At 38.8% G+C, this 8,117-nt stretch overlaps 1 long non-coding RNA gene across 1 annotated transcript; it reads right to left on the minus strand.

Moving 5' to 3' along the window:
• Positions 1-438: 438 nt before the first annotated feature.
• Positions 439-4,606, minus strand: LOC311507687. Its single transcript, XR_014699735.1, has 3 exons — positions 4,345-4,606; positions 4,174-4,248; positions 439-2,916 (listed from the first exon to the last, which is right to left on the minus strand). It is a non-coding gene; the product is annotated as an uncharacterized lncRNA (long non-coding RNA).
• Positions 4,607-8,117: the final 3,511 nt, after the last annotated feature.

Consider the following 8,117-nt stretch of genomic DNA (forward strand, 5'->3'; position numbering starts at 1 on the left):
GGGAAGATAAGTCATACAAATGTTTGTATCTCCGAACCTCCTCAGTTAACCTTTCCTGTTCCATCTTTATTGATCCAAAACAATCAATTTGAAAATTGACGCGTAGTTACATTTCTGGGGACGTGCATGTCAGGCTACGGCGTTGAGGTCGGCGTACAGTCTGGGCTGTCATCGTAGCTACGGAGTCAAACTGACGCGGTCACCATAGCTACAGAGTCAAATTGACGGAGAAGTATAATTCACGCAAAAGGTCTGAAGTAGGTAAACACAGGAAATAGAATGACATGATGCGTGCTCTTTTTCCTATAGGTGATAGTAAGTTTACACAGTTTAAACTGTAAATTTAATTTTCTCCATCCTATCCATGATACGAAAAATAGGCTACAAAAGAATTCATATTCACACTCAAATGTGTTAAAATGTATAAACACAGACTTCCAACTCTAATGAGAGGTAAATGATTTTACGACAGTTTCAAATGGTTTATTTTTCTTTTGTAGACAAGCCAATGCTGTTACACAACACCTATAATCTTTCAATAATAGTATATATTGGATCCATTTAACAAAACGAAACACACCACCATTTAATACAGAACAAGCCAACAACCTTAAGGTATTGTTCTTAAGGCTCTCTATGCTATATTTAATTCGAGAAAATTTAAATTTATGACCCATAATTAAAGCAAACCCACTGCGGCAAGAACTGTGCCTATTTGTCAGCACGTACAGACAACAGGCGAGAACCGACAAGACAAACATGACACACCCTCCACAACGAATAAACACATTGCTGTGGGATACATACTCTGGGCACCTCATGCAGAAGAACAACTGTTTTGCATGCTTTGAAAAAATGTATCTCCCTGAGTAAGGAGGCCTCACTTAAAGAATAAGCATAAAGAGTATATAAGCAGATCTTTGTGGAACAACTGAAGATGACTACTTTTAGCATACAGTGATGGTGAGACAACGACAATGCAGGTCTGCATGTCACTTATAAAAAATTGACTCAATAATACATCTGAATGTATGTTTTAACAGAATGAAGATCCTAGCACACATACAGTAAATAGACAATCATATTCAAGTACACATTTCAGTTAATAAAACTATGCCAGTAGGTATCAGTGGCCCCAGTATAACTTTCTCTAAATTATTATTTTTTTTTTTGTCTAACTGGCAAAACTTCCTTTAACTTAAATGGAAGAACATCCTTATATTTTGTCACATTTCTATATATATTTTTTATAAATTTGATAAAATGGATTATGCCATGCAAACACAAACATACACATGTAGTTGCATTTTAGAAACATTATCACTAGGAAAGGGTCGTCAAATGGTCTCGTGGAATGTGAGCTATCAGAAGGCATCTTTATTTGTTTATATACTGGCCTTACACTGCTATTAAAGAATGCTCATTTAGCTATCTGCAGTTCTTGGTACAGAAAACCTATGATTGTACAGAGAAAGATCACAGTATTAAGTGCAGTTTATGCATCTGCGGGACATAGACGCCGTTACCTATGCATGTAGCCTACACCGGTGCGAGGCACTTATACTTGTGTGCCCATCAGTCTGGCTCGTTAGTGCTGTATATTTTTTGCCAGTCGGGTTAATTTTTGTTTCTACTTCCTGTTTCACTTTCAACAATGGCAACTGAAATTTTACTGAAATTTCGCTGAAAACGAGTCGTACAAATGCCTGTACCTTCAAACCTCCAAAACAATGAGTTCAAAAATTGTGGAGCTTGAGACGGAAACTCGCTACTACCAAGCGGACCAATCACAGCTCTTGCGGTCTGCATCGCTGTGACATTTCTGTGGAGGTGCACGTCAAGCTATGGCGTTAGGGTCTGCATAGGGTCTTGGCTGATGCCATAGCTACGGCATCAAACTGACGCAGAAGCATAAACTGCACATTACTCTGAATTGTGTTTGAAGAAAATATTTGAAAGTGGTCATTTCCAAGCTCTGAAGATTTTCTTTTAAATTTTTTATTGATTTGATGATGTCCTCACACATTCATTGAAGTTTATAGTCGTAGACTTATCCAGATAACAGCCTCCTGCTCCTGTACATTCAGTCAGAGCCATATGGGCATAAAGGTATTATTGTAATATTATTGTAACATCACATTCTTTGGACTATTATTCAATCTTCAAGTTGATTATTTTATTATGTGCATACCTTCTTTACATCTCTGTCTTTTTCCCAAACCAGTAGGTTTGAAACTAAGTAGGTGAAGCCAAATTTACATTTCTCAGTTCCTTGAGTTACTGGAAAATAAAATTTTAGGAAATAGAGTGGGGCCATTCCAGGTTGAATGTATGTATCAACTCTGCATTCTTTAGACTACTGTGTTCTTAAATGTAAATTTATCACCAGAGAAAGATTACATCTATGTTGTTTTAAAGTGGATGAGGCCACCCAGCATCCATCCCACTGCAGCAGAACTTTTGTGAATAGACCTTTAATAGGAGTATGGTTACATGATGTTTAACTGTTGCCTAATTGTCTCCCCTGTTGTCTGTGATTGGAGCTGCAGTTGGAATCTCCTCTGTGAAACACAGAGTCGCATTACATAGTTCGGTGACATTAGCTGTTGCTGGCAGGGGCGTTGTTATCACGTCCGGTTCGGGGGTGAACGTACTCCCATCTCCAGAAGTGATGCTTGTCAAGAAAGCAGTTGTCATGGCGTCAGTAGGCACGGCCTCTGTGGTCTCTTCAGTGATGGGAAGTTCCTCAGAAGATTGACTTTCCTCAGAAGACTGACTTTCCTCCGAAGAATCGCTTTCTGAAGATTCGCTGTGAGACTCAACAGACCGCGAAAACCACCTGCGATTCCCATGCAGCCATTCCTGTCTCCAGTCTTTTTCAAGTATGTCAGCATCATGATGCCGACTCAAGCGCATCTGTGGAGCAGAAAACAAATGATAGAGATATTCCTTGCAGATGCTGTAAAAAAACAGTGTGCACTCTCGTTTGTCGCGACGTTGGTGTGCTAAAACTATGACGGAATTTGAGCCTTTTTGTGTTAACAAGACAAGATGGAACTAAAATGTTATTTGATATGAGAAAACATTATTTCAATATCGGACATTCAAAATGCTTGATCTCTCCGTATGGGCTGACTGTCTTTCAAAATGTGCGTCCCAGTCATTGGCTTGGATAAGGAGCGTTTGATCTCAGGTCGTTGACAGTAGCCTCAAGCCCCGTGGCTACAAATTAGGTGGGAAGAATACTGCATCACCCTGGTATCTATGCTGCCTCCAGCATGGTAAGTAAGCTAACAATGAAGTTAAATAAGTCTCAGCTAAGCACTTTTCAAGTTGCAGTTTTGTAGTACATAAATGTAGTTCCTGGAATGAATTCTTCTTCTTCCATCTATCTACAATTTATGATCCAATCAAGGACAACACTACAGGCTGATATTTGACTCTTGAAAGGGATATGTATAATTGCACAAGTGTTATGAGTGCAGTGTCGATACAGCCTGCTACCTGGATTCAAATTTCTGCAGCACATATAAGCTTAATTAAATTGGTCTAATTGATTTTGTCAGTTGTAGTGTGAATAATGTAATAATTAAAACTTGACAAAAATGCAACGACTAAATCTAAAACTGATATCATATCATGTCATAAGAGAATTCATTAATGAAAACTAGTCATGATGGGTTACAATGAAGCTAGAAATTGACCGATGTGTTCCAGAAGTGCAATCTATGCTATAGCCACGCAGTTTTAAGCATGCAAAACTCGCATGTATTATGTAACTGAAGAACTGATATCCGCGGAAAACTGTGTGAATTTTAGCTACAAAACATACAAACACAATTTTAAAAAAATACGTCTGGAACTACTGACTTGGCTAAACTGGTTTTCCAACAGAGTGGATGTATCCTTTTTTTCACACAACACACAACTGAGACAAGGACAATGCGAGGAACTTGACATAGTAAGAGAGATACAGTTACATTTAAGAATACATTTAAGATCTCCATCCCCTGCTAGGTAACAGCATCTCCAGCCGGTCATAAGCTGTTTGAACTGACAATTTCACTGTGAGCACAGACATACATTGTCCAAATCAAATAACAGTCCCAACATTATCAGTCAATAAAAATAAAGTATTAAAATAAAGTAAAAAATGAATAAAAGTTAGCTTACCGGTGTAGCCGAAGTTGTAGTAAGAAAGACGATGACCAGGGTGGTTGTCAGGAGCCCCATTTCTTATTGTTTGCTCTCAAAAATAAAAATAATAAAAATTTAACAAAATACTTAAAAACAATTTAAAAAAGTATCATTTATTAGATTGTGTAGAAATAAATAAAAACTCACCAGTTTTACGCAGTAACAGATAACTGTTATTTTGGAATCCTGTATAAAACCAATAGGATTCTGTGCAGCAGTGGTCACTGTGTTTGCAGAGGAACCTCTGAGCTCCGTACAGACTATCGCTCATATATCTTCCCTGGGTAAAGAGGCTGGGCAGGGCAGAGGACCTGGGCCATGATTGTGTAATACCGGTTTTGCCGGGGGTTGAAGTGGAGGGGAGGGGCAGGACAGGAGGTTTACCACACATTTACCACACACATCATCCAAATGCTGAGTCAGTGGCAGGGTTATTTATTTTCTCTTATGCGCTATGACTTTTTATTGGGAAATCTGCACTGATATACTACAAGTCCTCAGCAAATGCACTAGAACTCATTTGAATGTTGACATTTTTGAAAGCGAGACTCTTATGTGTGTTTGTGATGGCAGATGTGTCATGTTCATATACAGAGCCACTTAAAAGTTTTTGCATCCCTTCAAGTCCACCTGTTCAGAAGTGTTTCCAGTCAATGTAGTGAGACTCAGGTGTCGTTTGATGTCACGTTGTGTTTTTTAAAAACTTGGAATCCACAAATCCACAGTCAGATTGTGAACAAATGGAAGAGATTCAAGATGACTGTCACCCTCCACAGACAGTGTTGTGCAAGTTCACACTAAACAAAAACTAGTTCAAAGTTCTGTTCACACAGATAAAAGTGAACTAATTCAAGTTTGTAGTTCACACTCACAAGTTCATAGACTCCAAAATGAACAGTTTGTGTTCATTTTTTCCGTTTTTTTTTTTGTTTTTTTTGTTTTTTAATGAACAGCTTTGAGCTATTCTTGTTCAATAGAATCTGCCCATCCATCCCCAGTCCGTGATATTTTTTTCTGCCAGGATCTGTACTGTTCTTTTGAATAACCATTGATCTACTGTATATACTAGGAAATTACTTAACTGTTTGAAGCCGCCTCAACCGGAGGCTTCTCTTTCATCTGCACCAGCCATGCTGTATGCCGTAAATCGCACGTCGTCTGACAGCTGTCGTAAGACTTTTTTTCTTTTTTTTCCTGAACAGGGGTGAACGTTGTTATTTCCTTCCAGATTGAGCAAAACTCACGTCTACGCTCACAGTTGGAAAAATTATGCATTCTGTTCACAGTTCACAAAAATATGAATGTGCTGAACGCGTTCATGCACAACACTGTCCACAGGAGTGGTCAAACAACAAAGATCACTCCAAAAGAAAGATGCATAATAATCTGCATGGCAGAGTAGCAAGGACAAAGCCACTACTCTTCAAGGGGAACATTTGTGCCCATCTGCAGTTTGCTAAACATCATGTAGACAAGCCAGAAGATTATTGGGAAGATGTTTTGTGGACAGATGAGCCTAAAGTATAATTGTTTGGTTTAAATGAGAGGCGTCATGTTTGGAGACAACACTGCATTCCAGCATCAGGACCTCATCCTGTCCCTGAAACACGGGGGCGGTAATGTCCTTGTTTGGTCCCGTTCTGCTGCATCTAGACCAGGAACGGCTTGCCATCATTGATGAACCAATGAATTCTGAATTATATCAGTAAATTCTCGAAGAAAATGTTAGGACAACTGTCCATGAGCTAACTCTTAAAAGAAACAGCAAGACGATGTCCCCAAGTATGCAAGTTGTTCCACAAAATAATGGTTAAAGAAAAACAAGAACAAGAACAAGAACACCCTAATCCAACAGAAGTTGCGGAAGAACCTGAAGAAAACTGTTCGTGTGAGGAAACCCACCAACAGAACTAAAGTGGTGTGGTTGTACTGTTCTGAGGAATGGGCTAAAATTCCTCCAAGCTGCTGTGGAAGACTGATTAGAAGTTACGGGAAACACCTTCAGGATTTGTATGAAAGTCTGCTGATGTTTTGAGGCATTTTTAAGAAAAATTATAGAAAATGTTGAAGCGTTCAAAAGTCCTTTATCATTATATTGTTTTCCATTTAATGATTTTGCTCTTGAAATCAAAGCTTCTAACTTCGCACTTAAACATGATGGTCATATCTCACCATATGCAGATGACGATGTGTTTTTTAAAATGGGTTTTTCCCTTGTCTCATCCACATCCTGTCCACATCCACTGCCCGTATGAAAATGTAAAACCACAGTTGAAACACACATGCTAAACCAACGGGTGCCAATATAGCCCGACCCCTAGAGCCATTTGGCCAATCATGAGCCTGTAAAGATATGTATTACTGGTTCTGGTAAGCTACCACCCATGTTTGCCACTACAACTTCAAATTCACATCCTGTAAACAAATGAGATATTGATTCACTGGAGTGAGTTTTCCAGAAGTTCAGTTTTCACTGACCTAAAACTATTCTCAGGGGTGGACAAAATGAATAGAAAAAACAGAAGCAGATCTGCATATTATCCTGAACATTATTATGAAATGTTGCTGGAAATGAAGACTTGTGGTTAATAAAGACAACACTAAATGTTACACAACAACAATCCAAATAGTACACTTAGGACAAAAAATCTCTGGAGATAAGATTGTTATTTTTAATTTGGGTTCTTTAGCGCTGTCATATACTGATCAGTATAAATATCTTGGCTTGACACTGAATGAACATGTGACATTCAAAGAAGCCGGCGGTCAGAGAGTAGAGCACTGGGATCTGTAATTAAAAGTGTTAAACATTGCGGTAACATGGGATTCCATTCTTAAACTCAACACAACATAATTCATGTGTCTATTCTGTGCTTGCCTATACCCCTGGTGTTTGAGGTTTCCTAAATATGCACGTTGGAACACTGTGCATCATGAAGCTATTCTGTTGTTTAAAGGGAGGCCATAAATTTACTTAGGTTTGGACCGTCAGTGGACGGAACCTCTGTACGTCAGACATAAATGCCAAATGCTCTGGCACTGGAATAGACTAACAAAAACTATTGAATTTAAACATTACGTCCAATTAGGTAATTGAGCTTATGAGTTTAAATTTTCATTTGATGAAATTTGCACTATACAACAAAGGCATAAAAAGGTAAAGAAAAGACTGAAACCAATGTAATTGAGAGGTGTTTGCTATGTATTCTATCCTAAATTATACATAAATAAGACTTCAAAATCACCCAAAAAATCATCACATGATTATGTGTGCTTGTATGCTCTTGCATGAAGGCTTAAGGGTTTTAATTAATGAAAGAAGGTGTGCAAGTCAGTTGCAATCCGTTGAAACATTCGAAACTTTAACCACAGTCTCTACCACAACCAGTTGCAGAATCATCTGACACCTGTGTTCTTGCTTGACGATGTGTTAAAGGTTGAACTGAGTGAATTGATGTGGCGACAGTCAAGGACTGAGAAATGACAGATAATGAAATCTGAATGACGCGATAGAGAAATGAGCCAACAGAGAAACCATGTCTGGGGGTGTTGAGCATTCAGTGGAATTTTACAGTAGACAGAGTGGAGCCACACTTTGATCAGAGGAGTTTGTGCGTGTGTGTGTGCGTGTGTGTGTGTGTGTGTGTGTGTGTGAGACACCTCTGTGTTACTTCATCATTCTAAAACCTTCCTCCTCCTCTCTTCCCATCTCTTCTCTGTGTGAAAATCTCTCAAAGGCCTGAGTGTGACTCATGACCAAGATGAATCATGAGCAGGTATCACCTTAGAAGGACTGACTGTATCTAGAGTAAAGATGGACAACCCCCACCCATAGGATTCTTAGAGAGAGGTTTTGGAGCTCATTGTGATGACACTGGTTAGATGAATTTAACACTTCAGAAATGTAATCGAGATCTCAC

The sequence above is a fragment of the Chelon labrosus genome (assembly GCF_963514085.1).
Source record: "Chelon labrosus genome assembly, chromosome: 22".
In the NCBI taxonomy this organism is placed as follows: Eukaryota; Metazoa; Chordata; class Actinopteri; order Mugiliformes; family Mugilidae; genus Chelon; species Chelon labrosus.